General features: G+C 41.6%; 4 non-coding genes across 4 annotated transcripts; 3 read left to right on the forward strand and 1 right to left on the reverse strand.

Moving 5' to 3' along the window:
* Positions 1–4,060: 4,060 nt before the first annotated feature.
* On the reverse strand, positions 4,061–4,142 carry trnal-uag (transfer RNA leucine (anticodon UAG)). The gene has a single exon. It is a non-coding gene; the product is annotated as a tRNA-Leu (tRNA).
* A 2,449-nt stretch (positions 4,143–6,591) lies between these two features.
* Positions 6,592–6,663, forward strand: trnaq-uug (transfer RNA glutamine (anticodon UUG)). The gene has a single exon. It is a non-coding gene; the product is annotated as a tRNA-Gln (tRNA).
* A 1,662-nt stretch (positions 6,664–8,325) lies between these two features.
* Positions 8,326–8,399, forward strand: trnat-agu (transfer RNA threonine (anticodon AGU)). Its single transcript has one exon. It is a non-coding gene; the product is annotated as a tRNA-Thr (tRNA).
* Positions 8,400–9,053: 654 nt separating this feature from the next.
* Positions 9,054–9,126, forward strand: trnat-cgu (transfer RNA threonine (anticodon CGU)). The gene has a single exon. It is a non-coding gene; the product is annotated as a tRNA-Thr (tRNA).
* Positions 9,127–16,151: the final 7,025 nt, after the last annotated feature.

Genomic DNA, 16,151 nt, shown 5'->3' on the forward strand with positions numbered 1-16,151 from the left:
GCGAGAGTAAAGATCTGATCCGTTGTTCCACGGCCAGGACGGAATCCGCATTGTTCCTCTTCAATCCGAGGTTCGACTATCGGCCGAACCCTCCTTTCCAGCACCTTGGAGTAGACTTTACCAGGGAGGCTGAGAAGTGTGATACCCCTGTAGTTGGCACACACCCTCTGGTCCCCCTTTTTGAAGAGGGAAACCACCCCCCGGTCTGCCACTCCTAGGCAACCGTCCCAGACTTCCACGCAATGTTGAAGAGGCGTGTCACCCAGACAGCCCCTCCACACCCAGAGCTTTCAGCATTTCTGGACGGATCTCATCAATCCCTGGGGCTTTGCCGCTGTGGAGTTGTTTGACTACCACAGCGACTTCCGCCAGGGAAATTGACGACAATCCCCCATCATCCTCCAGCTCTGCCTCCACCACAGAGGGCGGTCAGCTGGATTTAGGAGTTCCTCAAAGTGCTCCTTCCACCGCTCTATTACCTCCCCATTTGAGGTCAACAAAGTCCCATCCTTACTGTATACAGCTTGGATGATCCCTCGCTTCCCCTCCTGAGGTGGCGAACGGTTTTCCAGAAGCACCTTGGTGCCGACCGAAAGTCCTTCTCCATGTCTTCTCCGAACTTCTCCCACACCCGCTGCTTTGCCTCTGTCACGGCAGAGGCTGCAGCCCTTCGGGCCCGTCGGTACCCTGCAACTGCCTCCGGAGTCCTCCGGATAAGAAACAAAGAGTGCCAACCAATCCCCTGAGTCAGAGAGGCTGGTGACCACTACTGATACTAGATCAAGTTCAACTGGGAGTCAAACACTTCCACAAAGAAAAGACCATCCCCCGGTTGTTACCGCCTGGCTCAAGGCCGCCAACAAAAAGGCCACGCAGATATATCAATCCAAACTTTATTAACACACACACACACACACACACACACACAGCGTAACCACGGTTATGCAGCAGTGGAACTTAGACACAGACATGCTGTGAACGATGCTTCTGGTTTACTTAGCTCATTCCACCATGGCGCCTTACTAACTCACTCACTCTGTCTGTTGATATACAAACGCAGATCAATGGACATGCATGTATTGTTGGGGGGTGTATCAGGCCACCCCCCTTTCCAATCATTACATCTTTGTCTCCAAACCTTTACATACAGTTGTGTTCTGAATAACCGCTGTGTTTTTAAAGAAGTGAATAATGCTTAAAATCTTAGAATAGCTTTTAATTCTATAGTACCAATGCATTGGGAACACTGCCCATCATTTCCAAATCAAAACATGACCAACATTTATTAAGTTTGTGTTCTACCTTTACAGGAAGTGAAGAAAAAGGAATATTAGCAGTTTTTGCATTTTTCTTAACAAACTCAAATGTTTACTGTATAAACTGAAAAATGTACCAGAGTTTGAATCCCTGCACTGATATTTAGTTGCATAACCATTATTTCTGAGAACTGCTTGATATCTGTGTTGCATGGAGTCACCTGTGATCAGGTATTCCAGCCCAGGACCATTGAACTACATCCCATAATTGGTTTGGTCTCAGAAACAGCATGTATGATGTCACCCTGCAAGTGTTCTCTGGGATTGAGGTCCAGGGATCGGGCTGGCTGCTTCATACCATCAATCTGGTTCATCTGGAACCAAGACTTGTTAATTCCTGGTGTGTTTGGGTCCTTGTCTTGTTGAGAGACCCGTTTCAAAGGCATTTCCTCTTCAGCATAAGGCAACATGACCTCTTCAAGTATTCTGATGTATTGAAACTGATCCACGATCCCTGGTATGTGATAAATAGGCCCAACACCACAGTATGAGAAACCTCCCATAACCACCCTGCTTTACTGTCTTCACAGTGGACTGGGGCTTGATTTCAGTGCAGGGGGGTCGGAGGACAAACTGTCTGCTTCTCCTTGACCCAAAAAGAACAGTTTCCCTCTCATAAGTCCCCAGAATGTTGCTCCATTTCTCCGTTGGCCAGTCGATGTGTCCTTAGGTTGTTTCCCACGTCGATCAGGCTTTGGATGCCATTTCAAGACATTTGAAATCATTTTGGCAGAGCAGCTTATAATCTTCTGCACTTCTTTAAACGTTTCTTTCCCTCTCATATCAACTTTTAATGAAAGTCCGCTGTTCCTCAGAGCAATGGCTGGAACGAGCCTTTTTGCTGAGTATTTCAGTGTGAAATGCACTATAACCAGCATACACAACATGTTCTCCTTCCTTAAATATGTATATATACAGTATATAGATTAAATGTGGGCCATAACTGACACCTGTTTCTTCACAGAATCAATCAGCTCACTAATTGAACACAATACTGTTATTATTTTGAACATGCTCCTTTCAATTACAGATTCAATTCCACAGAATGAGCAGCATGCATGTCAGGACTGTTGGTTTGGCCTGTGTTTGTCATAAGCATCAGTGATGCTGCAATACTGCTGGCTATACAAGTTGGATTTAGCAAAAACGACAACCTAAAACAAAGGTCAAAGGTCAACTGGTGCCCCTCATTGCTAATGCCTATCAGGGACAATGGTTCCAATTTACTTTACTGGAGTAGAGCTGTTCCAGCAACATGAAGACAACACAGTAACCCCTACAGATACCAGTGAGAGCTAAAAATCTGTGGGAAAATGTTACATTTACAACTTTCCCGGCACAAAAAATCCCGGGTAATCCCCCATTTGTTACTAAACAGCTGGCTTAAGGTTGGCAACAAAATGGAAGCCACACATAAATTGATCAAAAGTAGTTCATTTATCTACTAACTAACCAACACTGGATGTTACATTTCCATAATGCAACTCCATAATAGTGATGTTGGGCGCGGGGATAGGCTCTTGCTGACGTTAATGCAAGCGAACGTGACAGACCAGTCAAAGTGAGCCCCCCCGTGGCTGGCTATAGTGGCTATAATTCCCACACCATTCATAAAAGTGACACTAAAAACTCAAAGTACTCTTCAAATACAGTTTTCCCCAACTGTGTTTATTATTTAGGTAGTTATTTTCACGGTTATCCAAGTTCAAGAGTCCATATCTCCCAATGAGAGGATTTTTTTTCGTTATTTGACACTATAAACATCCACTGACCTCCTCGAGCTTTTATTTTGGTACTTCCGGTTACCGACATTCATTTGCATATTAGCTAAATATTTAGTTTCACCCGAAACATTTAGATTTAACATTTAGATTTAGATTTAGATTTAACATTTAGATTTAGATTTAACATTTAGATTTAGATTTAGATTTAACATTTAGATTTAGATTTAACATTTAGATTTAGATTTAATATTTAGATTTAACATTTAGATTTAGATTTAGATTTAACATTTAGATTTAGATTTAACATTTAGATTTAGATTTAGCATATAGATTTAACATTTAACATTTAGGTGTAACATTTAATATTTGGATTTAACTATTTAAAATATTTCCAAGTTGACAAATATTGTTGTAAATGTGCAAGAAAGTGACCCTCAAAATTTCATACCAGGTTTTTAAACATTATTTAAAGCTAAATGTGACAAAATGTTGCTGTTATTTTCAGCACGAGCCGCTTTACAAACGGCGCCCCATATGGGTAACGTTTGTGAAGTCTGGTATGGTTTTACACAGAATGACGGATTGATGAATGCAGCAGTAGCATGTGGTGAAATGGAGAATGGCTTGGTTAACTGGCTAGGTTAACTGAAGATTTTAAACATTGTGAAAATTAACGAAACATATGAAAACCTTAAACATATATGGGCATTTAACATATACCTACAGTCTCAGTCTTTGGATGGTATAGGTAGTGTATCGCTACCGTGCTAGCCAACATGCACCCCGTAACAGTTACCGACAATTTTGGCAATGAATGAGTATTTCACATTGAACACCTACGATTGGGTGGTCATTATAGCCAGGGCCTTGTGAGTACAGATATAAACAGCAGATTCAGCAAGGAGTCTACCAAGTTGCCTCTTATGACTTTAGGTACTTCGCCAAGCTATGTCATAAGAGATGACCTCATCTGATACAACTTCAGGTCATCACATTGGCTGTCCATGTAAAATTTGCAAATGGTAGTGGTGGGATTTGAACCCACGCCTCCAGAGAGACTGGAGCCTAAATCCAGCACCTTAGACCACTCAGCCACACTACCACCATACATCTGTTCTCCACATCATGACACACACACGGACCTTAACTAACGGTATGCTTGTTAATGTTATTGGAATAACACTTATTGCAAGGCAAAAGCCAATACTTTATTGAAAAATGCCAATACTTTATAAAAAGTTTTTATCACAATTTGTGAAAATCCTCTTTTGCATATTCACTGTAAAGTGCCATTACCCTTCCAACTGCCAACTATTGTTCCAGAGACAATAAGATATACTGGTGGGGTAATAAGGTACTATGAGCTCTTTAAGATAAGATGGTGCCTGAACATGAAGAGCTTTGTAGGTGAGAAGAAGGATTTTAAATTAAAATAAAATCAACAATGAAATGTGTTTCTTCCCTGTTTCGAACAACCTTTTGCGTGTGAGGCGAACGTGATAACCACTACACTACAGACACTCATGAAAAATTATCTTTTGCATGTTTGTGGGGAAATGCACCATCAGAATATAATAATATATAATATATCTCACAGTTTTCAGTCATAATAATATCTAAGTAGTATTTGTTTTATGATTGTACTTTTGTTTTTGAATGGTAAATGAACATATTTTAAAGAATAGTTTTAAAAAATGTGCTGGAATTTGCAATGAAAAACATGACCTTTCCCATTTTGACAAACTGTTTTGATCATTGATCAGTGATGTTATTGGTCTTGGACAGTTACCTTGCAATCTAAAACTGTATATCCTATTGTCTCTGGAACAATAGTTGCCAGTTGGAGGAGTAATGGCTCTTTACAGTGAATACGCAAAAGAAGATGTTCATAAATTCAGTCCAGGTAAATGCTCAGCCCATATTCACACAGACCTAAACCTACTCACTTAATACTGGTTACAATATTCTAAAATCAACAATGCCAGAGAAAAATGACAAAGTGTGATAACATTTTTTAATAAAGTATTGGCAGTTTTTAATAAAGTATTGGCTTTTTTTCGTTGCAAAGGTTTTTTTTCCCAATACGTTAACAAGCATACCATTAGTTAAGGTCCCTGTGCCTGTCACGATGTGGAGAGCTGACACTTACAGGTAGTGTGGCAGTCTCTCTGGAGGTGTGGGTTCAAATCCACTACTGCTATTTGCGTGTATTATACAGGTGGAAGCAAACCAATGTGATGACTTACAGCTGTGTCATTTGGCCTGAACTTGGTGAAGTAACTAGAATCATCAATCACATTGCTGAGATTGTTCCTTGATAACCTGAGGTACAACAATTGGTGAAACCTACCTTTCCAGCACTTTGGAGTAGAAAATCAACAAATCATTGTGATAATTAATCGTGATCTCCATATTGATCAAAATAATCGTGATTATCACTTTGGCCATAATCGTGCAGCCCAAAGAGATCTAATGTTTTATCCAACTAACTTGGGCAAGTAACCTTTCTGCTGACTTCTTGTTAACAAAAGCAAGTAACATCACTCAAAGAAAGCTACTGCGATGGCTGGGAATCTAACCCAGGTCAACTGCTTGGAAGGCAGCTATGCTCACCACTATACCACCATCGCTATGCAATACAATGTTCACTTCAAATCTTGTAATACATCTGGGCGTTGAGACTGTGAAGTGCGCTCTATCACTGAGCTACAGCCTCTGATGATTCCGAAAGTCCCTCCAGGGGGTCCTGTGTTATCACATTAACAAGAATGGGAAGTGTGTTCATAAACATTGTTGACCTTCAATAGCTCAGTTGGTAGAAGCAGTCTCTTCCAAAGTTTCCCTTCACGGATCAATCAAGTATTTCTGATTCTGATGTAGAGATGGACAGCCGACCCAAAAGCATAATACTTCTTGCCGAGACATAACAAAAAAACAGGAAGGGCTCATTTAAAGGTTTTATTGCTTACTTAGCCATATAATTATAACACTATTTATTAAAATAACATTAAAAATAATCACATGTTAGTCATATTTTTTATATATTAATTTATTTAAAAAACTATTAAAGAAGATAAGGGTAAACACGATAAAGGTAGGATGGCTGAGCGTTCCAAGGCTCTGCTTTCTGGTTGCAGTCTCCACTGGGGGCTTGGATTCAAATCCCACTTCTTACATGAATTGTTTCCCTCTAGAACTAATTTCCGAGACATGGTATTGGGAAGCTTGAACTCAGCTATTCTCTACATTAAAGTGGACATTAATTTGTGCAAGGTACTGAATTGAAAGTACAGCCGCACCTTTTGTGAGCATCTGCATTATCAACCCATGTAAAGTTACCATGTGTACACAGTAGACCTATCTACTGCTGTATTCATTGTTTGTACCAAGAGCTTTAAAACCTATTCTTGACTTGCCTTGTTCCACATCCTGTGTGAACGCTTAACTTACTAAATGACTTAAGTTAGTAATTGTTGTGTGTCTTCAATAGCATAAGTGTTAAGATTATGGAAGAAGCTCCCTGGCAAACCAATGTTGCCTTTCAGAACAGTGGTTCCATGGTGTAATGGTAAGCACTCTGGACTTTGAATCCAGTGATCCGAGTTCAAGTCTCGGTGGAACCTGGTTTTAAGCCAGAGTACTGGTGGAATAAAAAAATCAACCTCTACACTGTCCACATCTAGGCTAATGGGTAAAATATTCTTGGCTGTTTGACTGAAAACAGTATGTTGGTGGTGGCATGTTGAGCTGTGACCTGTACTTCACGTTAACTTAAAAGAGCTCCAAATTTAGACTTAGTTGAACATATTAAAGATATTTCCACAATGTTGACCCAAATGTCAGTCTATTTCCCATCTAGTAGGCACATGTCTGAACACAGGAGGACATTTTGGACAGACACAATGGTGGATCTCCATTCCCACCACATGATTTAGCCTGCATTGCACATTGGGGTACAGAGTCGGTGAGATGCCTTCACATCCCGCAAATCCAGTGTTGCCATTGTCAAGCACATTTCCACACTGGTGACTTTCTTCCATGTCTCCATAAACACCCATATATTTGGGTTGACAATAGGGAAACCTTCCTTTGATAACTATGACCTGGATGACTGAGAACCTACTTTATCAAAACATAATTGACTTACCATATTATTATTTCTGTGAGAGATCCTACTACACGTTGGATTCTTCAGTCAGGATGGCTGAGCGGTCCAAGGTGCTGCGTTCAGGTCACAGTCTCCACTGGAGGCGTCGGTTTGATATTGGGGATATTGTTTTTGTTTTGTTTTTTGCTGTTTGTTGTAGTGGTGTAGCTTAGGGGGGGTGATAAGATAAGTCGCTTGCAAGGGTTACACAATCATCAGCACACATTTGCACACCGACTTTCAACAGTACATTCCTTTACTTACTTCACATACGCTCCTTTGGTTGCTTGGCCATTCTTATCAAATATGGCTGCCAGAAAGGGATGGGGACGAAGATGGTGCATCCTGTTTATTTAGTTGTGTCTATAATACACGCAGTTACACTTATATTACATGGTTTCTTTTCATATCATTAGCATGTTTATTGAGCTAAATTAGAGGCAATTAGGGTGTTTTGGGGTTGAGGGTATTCTGGGGTTGTTTAAATAAAGTAGACAGGACTAGATTATAGCCGATAGATATCAGAGATCTACCCATTACCTTAATTTTTATGCGTTGTACTTTTCCCTTGCCGGGTGAGTTAGGGAAACTGTTACAGCATAGCGGAGTATTCTGTCCACCTCCACACGCGTAGTCTTCTCTTCAAGCAGACTTACTGCCTCCTGGTCTTGTCTTGACGTGGTCACCACTTTCTCATTTTCGTATGGCAGCACATCCAGCTGCTAGAGATTCTCAACAATCTGGAAGAGCTCCATGTTGGAAGGAACAGTGGACGTCAGAAAGTTCTGTTGGGCCGTAGCTGTTGCTCCACGATCCGTGCTGGGCCCTGAAACGTCCCCCCCCAGTCTGGTTCAAATGGTGAGTGGTCCATCTGGTGGACCGAGCTTCACTGGCTCTATGGGGGTGAGATGTGGATGATCAGCACCAATGAGAAGGAGTGGGCTGGCGTTCTCAAACTACTGAAGGGAGAGACCTGCCAGGTACTTCTACCTCTTCTGCAGACTGACTGGATAGGATTGATCCGCCAAGCCTAGGTGAGCTAAGCCGTTACTCCCAATACTGCCAGTCAGTATACTGTATGTTTAGCTTATACAAGTTAAAAGACAAATTAAGACTTAACAGGGCTGTTGCTCGTGGAGGTGCTGTGGCTTAGTTGGTTAAAGTGCCTGTCTAGTAAACAGGAGATCCTGGGTTCAAATTCCAGCAGCACCTTCTTGTTGGAGAGATTACCTCTTTTGGCGTGTCATCATCATGTCAACCCAATCCCTGGTAGCAGTACCCTGGTAGCAAATGAAAATGGCATGTTACATTTACACAGAAACACCAATAACATACCCACAAGGTGTTCTATTTGCCTGATAACTAATGAAATTAATTAATAAATGCGCTACTTTGGCTCCACTACAGTTCTGTGTCAGTCAACTGCTCCATTTCACTCACCACTGAGTCAGACTTAATGCCCCGTCCACAACAACATCTGATTAGCAGGCAACTTAAAAACAAGTACAGGTAATCTCTGCAGCTACAAAGTGCTGCTGGGATTTGAACCCAGGAACTTCTGCTGACTAGACAGGCACTTTAACCAACTAAGCCACAGCACCTCTTGGGATAAACACGGATGCATGGCCATTATGGAGGTACTCGGTGCAAACAACTGAGGTGGTTGGGTCATCTGGTAAGGATGCCTCCTGGGGTTCTCCGTAGAGAGCTGGTCCAGGCACGTCCAGCTGGGAGGAGGCCTCGGGGAAGACCCAGGACTAGGTGGAGAGAGTACATCTCCAACTGCTGCTGGACAAAGATGGATGGATGGAGGGAACCCTTTTCACTAGCTCATTGTATTCTTGCAAGACAGACTTAGTTGCAGGAGGCGCTGTAGCTTAGTGGTTAAAGCTCCTGTCTCGTAAACAGGAGATCCTGGGTCCAAATCCCAGCAGTGCCTGGTTATCACTTACAGTTTTTCTCCATTGGTTTGGCTCATTTCTTGAAACAGAAATTACATTCTCAAAACAACATGGACAAACCTCCAAACTACTTGGCAATTGTTCACAACAGAATTGAATTTCTCATTAATTTCATCAAATTGCAAATGCCTAAGTACATGCCTCAATGTCTCAGTACATCTTTGCAAATGATTAAGTACAGGTAGCCTACATTTAGCACAATTTCCAAGTGAATAGATCTTGCTGATCTAAACTGATTGTTGATTCTCGGTCTAATGGTTGTTCACTCCAAAACTTGTCAGCATCATTTCATTGTATAAGCCATTACATGCACAATAGTCTGTTCAATTGTCAAAATGAGTCAAGAACATAATACCATGAATACCACATATGAATCCCTTGGAACATTTGATAAAAAAAAAATTTTCACAGCAATTGACAGTCAGGTGAAACTAGAACTTTACTAACGAAGGAGGAGTTTCACACATCTCAGATGACCAATCAAACAGTATGTTTAGTTACATCGCAGGTGCTGTCCATGACTGTGAATGCTCCCAAACATGTATAGAAAGATCTTGGCAATGCAAGACGAGCACAATTTCTGAACATGGAGGCACCTGGCCTGGTAAATGAACAAGAGCAACTGCCTGCTCGAGTAGGAGGAGGTAGAGGAGGAAGATGGGGGAAGAGGAGGAGGAGGAGGAGGAGGAAGGGTGCGTGGTGGTGGAATAGGAGGAAGAGGCAGAGGAGCACGAAGACATCATGCTGTCCTGGATGAAATTCGGGCCACGATTATAGACCATGTCATCAACCATGGTCTCACAATGGCGGAGGCAGGTTGCCGAGTGCAGCCTAATGCCTCGCTCTACAGTCTCCTACATCATCCAAACCTTTCGCAGGGAAAACAGGTATGTTGTCAGTCAATGATGGAATTACTGTATATGTTGTATAGGACAGGACACTGTTCATAGAGCAAGAAATATATGTATTTACACATTGATATTTACCTATTCATTTTGTGTGTGTGTGTGTGTGTGTGTGACTAATATCTTACCTCAATGCTATGTTACTAAAAAATGACAATGAAAAACATTGGACAAAATAAACTATGGAATAGTTTATTTTCTACAGTATTGATGATACAGTTTACAGTAGTCTTCCAGTCACTGTGCAGTTATGAATTAGAATTGTGGTAAAGTTACAGTAAAAATAATACAAGTACATAGGTAACTCATCCAGTAAGGAATACATAAGGTATACATTACAAATGGAGTGTTGTTCTTTGAAGTCTATTTCGAGGATTGGACAACAACCTCGTACAGGTGGCAGAAGAAAACTTCTTAATGAACATCAAGAACAAGAGATCTGTAACATGGTGATGGCAAATAATGCCATCACATTGAAACAGATCCGCGCTGCAATCATACAAGACAATGCCATATTCCAAAATATCAACTCCATAAGCATCTCCACAATAGACCGAACATTGAAGAAGCATCGGATGACAATGAAGCAAATTTACAGGGTACCATTTGAGAGGAACTCTGACAGAGTGAAAGAGCTGCGGTACCAGTATGTACATGTAAGTTAGTTACTGGTTGTCCATCATTACCTTTTTACAATTAAGCAGTGGTCACCAAACTTTTTTGGATTCAGTACCCACTTTACCTGATTTGTATATTCAAGTATGAAAGTATTTGATTTATCTGACTTCAACATTTTCGCTAAAAACAGCAGCTTACTGTATGATGCAATTATCATTATAATCCTTATTTTGAAGAATATAACATACAATAATAAAAGGGGTCAAAGAGCTGCAGTCAGTGCCTCCCATGTAAATCTATGTAATACTGTGGGTTTTACTGTAACATTTCAGTAAGTCTAGTCATTGATGATTTCCCCCCCTCCCCTTTCTGTCAAGTACCCCTGTAGTATGTCTGCATTGGGGTACATGTAGTGGCCAGTAGTATATTGAACTTGTGGAGAACATGGAACATTCCTATGTAATTCTCTGTAACTGTAGTGAATGACTCTAGTGTATGACTCATTTGATGTTTTCTTTTTTATGCTATTGTAGAGACTAGTGGCATTGGAAGGAAATGAGACCCATCACATCCTCGTGTTTGTGGATGAAGCTGGCTTCAACCTGGCCAAGGGCCGAAGACGTGGCCGTAATATTATTGGCCACCGGGCCACGGTGGATGTCCCTGGCCAACGAGGCAATATAACCATGTGTGCAGCCATATCTGAGAATGGTGTGGCCACTCACATCCCCAGTCTTGGCCCATACAATACCCAGAAGCTGCTCATCTTCTTGGACCGCCTTCATTTTGATTTGATCCCTGAAGATGAGAGAGGTCTCGTAGGGCCTCACCTACCACAATATGTCATTATATGGGACAATGTGAATTTCCACCGTGGCCCGCTCATCAGGGCCTGGTTTACTGGTCATCCAAGGATGGTCATGGTGTTTCTACCACCTTACTGCCCTTTCCTCAATCCTATTAAGGAGTTTTTCTCCGCTTGGAGGTGGAGAGTGTATGAGCATCGGGCCCAAGATCAGAGATCCCTGCTCCATGCAATGGACGCTGCGTGTGAGGATATAACAGGAGATTAGTGTAGGGGATGGTTCCGACATGCACGCCGTTTCTTCCCTTGTTGCATCGCAATGGAGAATATACGCTGTGATGTGGACGAGAATCTGTGGCCAGACAGACAGCAGCGTGTGGATGGTCAGGAGGGTGAGGACGGCGGCCAGGAGAGGGAGGATGAGGACGGTGGCCAGGAGAGGGAGGGTGAGGACGGTGGCCAGGAGAGGGAGGGTGAGGACGGCGGCCAGGAGAGGGAGGGTGAGGACGGTGGTCAGGAGAGGGAGGGTGAGGACGGCGGCCAGGAGAGGGAGGGTGAGGACGGTGGTCAGGAGAGGGTGGGTAAGGATGGTGGCCAGGAGAGGGAGGGTGAGGACGGCGGCCAGGAGAGGGAGGATGAGGACGGTGGCCAGGAGAGGGAGGGTGAGGACGGCGGCCAGGAGAGGGAGGATGAGGACGGTGGCCAGGAGAGGGAGGGTGAGGACGGTGGCCAGGAGAGGGAGGGTGAGGACGGCGGCCAGGAGAGGGAGGGTGAGGACGATGGTCAGGAGAGGGAGGGTGAGGACGGCGGCCAGGAGAGGGAGGATGAGGACGGTGGTCAGGAGAGGGAGGGTGAGGACGGCGGCCAGGAGAGGGAGGGTGAGGATGGTGGCCAGGAGAGGGAGGGTGAGGGCGCTGTAGGCTGTATATAATTTTCATAGATTTTTTATTTGTGTGTTCATATTACAGTGTTATGCTGTATACATTTTCTTTTTACTCTGATGTATAGAAGTTACTTTACAGTATGTGTGTGAATGATAATAAAATTCTGTATTACAGTATATATTTTTGTGAAATCCTATTTCTTTTTTCAGTTTTATACACAATTGTATTGTGTAAGCACAAAAAAACAGTACAGTAACCATTCGTGAGCTTAGAATTATAAGGTTATATCTCCACTTTTGGTCGACATTGAGTTTTCCATTAGGTGTTTATTACAGTAATGCCTGTGTGGTGTTATTTTTGTAAAAAAAAAAAGGAAAAAAAAGATTACATGTAATAGATAAGGCTATAATAGAAGATTATACTACATAACGGTTTTGTCAGCTGGGATGTAAAAACTTTGATGCTCAATATCTCAGAACTACCCTACACGGAGATAGAACCTTACAATTCTAAGCTCACGCATTGTCGGGTTGTCACCATTGTTAATGAAGGACTGGGCTAAGACTGAAAGGTGGATATGAGGGACATTTCCATGTCCTCTGCCATAGTGACAAAATATCTAAACATTCTGACTGAAGTATTTTGGGGGCACTGACTGGTTAAATGAGAAGGAAATTTAGTTTTGACACATGAGAGAACTGTTTTGGGAGAGGTATGAGCTTTTGCAGGTGAACCATAGTGTTGTGCCGAACCATCCACGTTATTTTGGCAAAAGCACCAAGAGTGTTGAGAACGTCCGGTCTGTTTCGAGAAATGAGCGAAGCAATTGAGAAGGATCTTTGCCATTTTGGTGGCACTGACTCTTTATATGAGAAATGAATTTAGTTTTGAAGCATGAGTGAACTGTTTTGGGAGAGATATGAGCGTTTGCAAGTGAGCTATAGTGTTGTGCTAAACTGTAAGAATGTTTTGCCAAATGATCTTAGAGTTTTGAGAATGTAATTTCTGTTTCAAGAAATGAGCCAAACCAATGGAGAAAAACTGTAATTCACAGCTAAACTTTACTTTAAGGAACATTAGTAAAGTTTAGGAAGATTCACAGCACCAGTTTCTACTTAAGTAACATAGGCAATATGTCAGTTAAGTAGAAACTGTAAAAGATAGATAGATAGATAGATATGTAGATAGATAGATAGATCGATATGTAGATAGATAGATAGATAGATAGATATGTAGATAGATAAATAGATAGATATGTAGATAGATAGATAGATAGATACTCTAGATAGTGTTGGAATTTAAAATGTTATATGTGCTAAACATTGTGTGATTTGCATTATACATTTAAGCCAAAAGGTAAAGCTTTATTTCAACATAAATGAAGACATGTTGGTCATGCATTAAGTTTGTTGTTATAAGTATATAGTTTGTTGTTTGTTGCATTAAGTTGTTTGCAATACTTCTGTTTTATAATATAAGATGTTTGGTATATTCGTTATAATCCAACTCTCCTAAATGTGTTAGAAGCCGAATTGATTGTTAGGGATTGCTTCCTGAATCTGGTTTCAGTCCCTTTTATGGCCAAGCTCTCTTGCTTTGCAGTCTGAGCTAAGAGTCATAAACTTCACTCACATTCCAATTGAAAGATAAAAAATAAGCACACGCACACATCACTGTGGTCTAAAGACCACACCCTTTGTGGAAATACTGGGGGTCCGAGAGCCAAAGAGCCAGACAAAGGAAGGGGAGAGCTGAGATAGCTTGATCCAGGTAACTTTGTCTCAGGATATCCTATGTAATAAAATGGATTCACACATCAACATCTGAGATTTTGACTACTAATTGAATAAACCCTGAGAATGGAGCAGGATTTAGCTCCAACAAAATATAGATAGATAGATAGATAGATAGATAGATAGATATGTAAATAGATAGATAGATAGATAGAGGGATAGATAGATACTGTAGATAGATACTGTCGATAGATAGATATATAGATAGATATGTAGATAGATAGATAGATGATAGATTGATAATGTAGATCGATAGATAGATAGATACTGTAGATAGATAGATAGATAGATAGACAGATAGATATACTGTAGATAGATAGATATATAGATGGATATGTAGATAGATGATAGATTGATAGATGATGTAGATAGATAGATGGATGGATAGATAGAGACTGTAGATAGATATATACATAGATACATAGATACATAGATAAATGAGAGAACAAGTAAGAGATATGAAAACACATCCCATTGGTAAGCCACTACATAAAGCAACATGAAGACAAGAGGTATTGGCGAGCTGTTGTCCCCGGTCACATGGACATCTCTGATTCAGAAGTTGAATCTCTCTCTGTTCTCCAGTCTCCAGTCAGGTGCAACAGCCCCAATGTATGCAAATTTCTATATCCTATATGGTCTGATTATGCATGTGTTGTCATTGTTTTGTTTTCTGTGTTCTCAGGATGTCAAAGGTCTGGCTAACATTTTGAAAAATGACCATCTAGACCTCAGTTGCAGCATCACCGTCATTGCCAGGCGCAAAAACATTCGTCAGAGTGCATGCGTTGCTCTAAGCAGAAGCTATGTTGCCTGGCATAAACTCCCACATATCGAGTTTGTTGGGGAGATGGCGGAGGACTACGGAGGTCCAAGGAGAGAGTATTTCAGGTTAATTCAAAATTTGATGCAGCCTGCTCAAAAGGTCATGTGAACAGTGATATCTGTTCTGATATGCCATTATTTTTAAGACCATATATGAGATGTTTTATCTTTCTGTTACAAAGTCCTCATGATTGAATTGCAAGAAAAGATGGTCATTTTCCAAGGAAGACCAGGGCGGCTCCTTTTCTGCTATTACCAATGGGGGTTGGCACAAAACGAGTTTTACACTGCAGAAAAGCTGGTGGCCTGGTCCGTAATCCACAATGGACCAGGTATCCAATGCCTGAACCCAGACTTATTTCTGCTTCTGTGTGGCCAGAAGCTTGAGATGACCTCCTTTGACCTGGATATTTTCCAGGAAGAGGAGTTAAAGCTGAAGCTTGAAAATGTATGTAATAGTCTTGTTTTAAAATAGTAACGCATTATTTGTATTACTTGCATCACTATCTTGAAACATTCCCTGTTCAGGCTTGCAAGAGTTGTTGGTGTGAATCCTGATTCCAGAAGGGTCGTCCGGGATGTTCATGTGAAGGTCTCTCCAAGTTCCAGCATTTCGGTGTGAAGTCCAAAACCTGGTGCCAGACAACCAGAATCGAATACAATACTGTTTGGCAGCCCGCATGTGACTGTGCGACTTTTTCTCTGAAGGACTCAGTCCTTGGAGGAATTCGGAGGATCCTCAAAATTGGAACATCGGATGATGTAGCGTCCTCCTTCTTACTTTGGAGGATCCTTCCTTGACATTAAGAAACGGCTGCTGATTCATCTTCTCCATCCCAACAGCATTATTAAACAGCACAGTTAACAGTTCCACAACCAATTCATCCAGTGTTTTGAAATGCGGACACAAGCCCGCAATGATGTGCACTTGATAGCCTGTTCCATTGTACATGTTCTCTAAATGCTAAGTAGGACTCTGACCTGCTCCTGAAGGATCCTTCCTTGGAAGGACTAGTCCTACCAAGGAAGGATCCTTGACATTGAGAAACAGCATATGTCTAGCACCCTGAAAGTAGTCGCTGTCTTGCTCTGTGGAGGAGGAGTTCTAAAGCCACCCGGTCAGTAAATTTGTTTGTAACAGTGAGTCTAATCTGGTGAACTCAGCTTCAAGAG

The sequence above is a fragment of the Etheostoma spectabile genome, unplaced genomic scaffold (assembly GCF_008692095.1).
Source record: "Etheostoma spectabile isolate EspeVRDwgs_2016 unplaced genomic scaffold, UIUC_Espe_1.0 scaffold00569606, whole genome shotgun sequence".
In the NCBI taxonomy this organism is placed as follows: domain Eukaryota; kingdom Metazoa; phylum Chordata; class Actinopteri; order Perciformes; family Percidae; genus Etheostoma; species Etheostoma spectabile.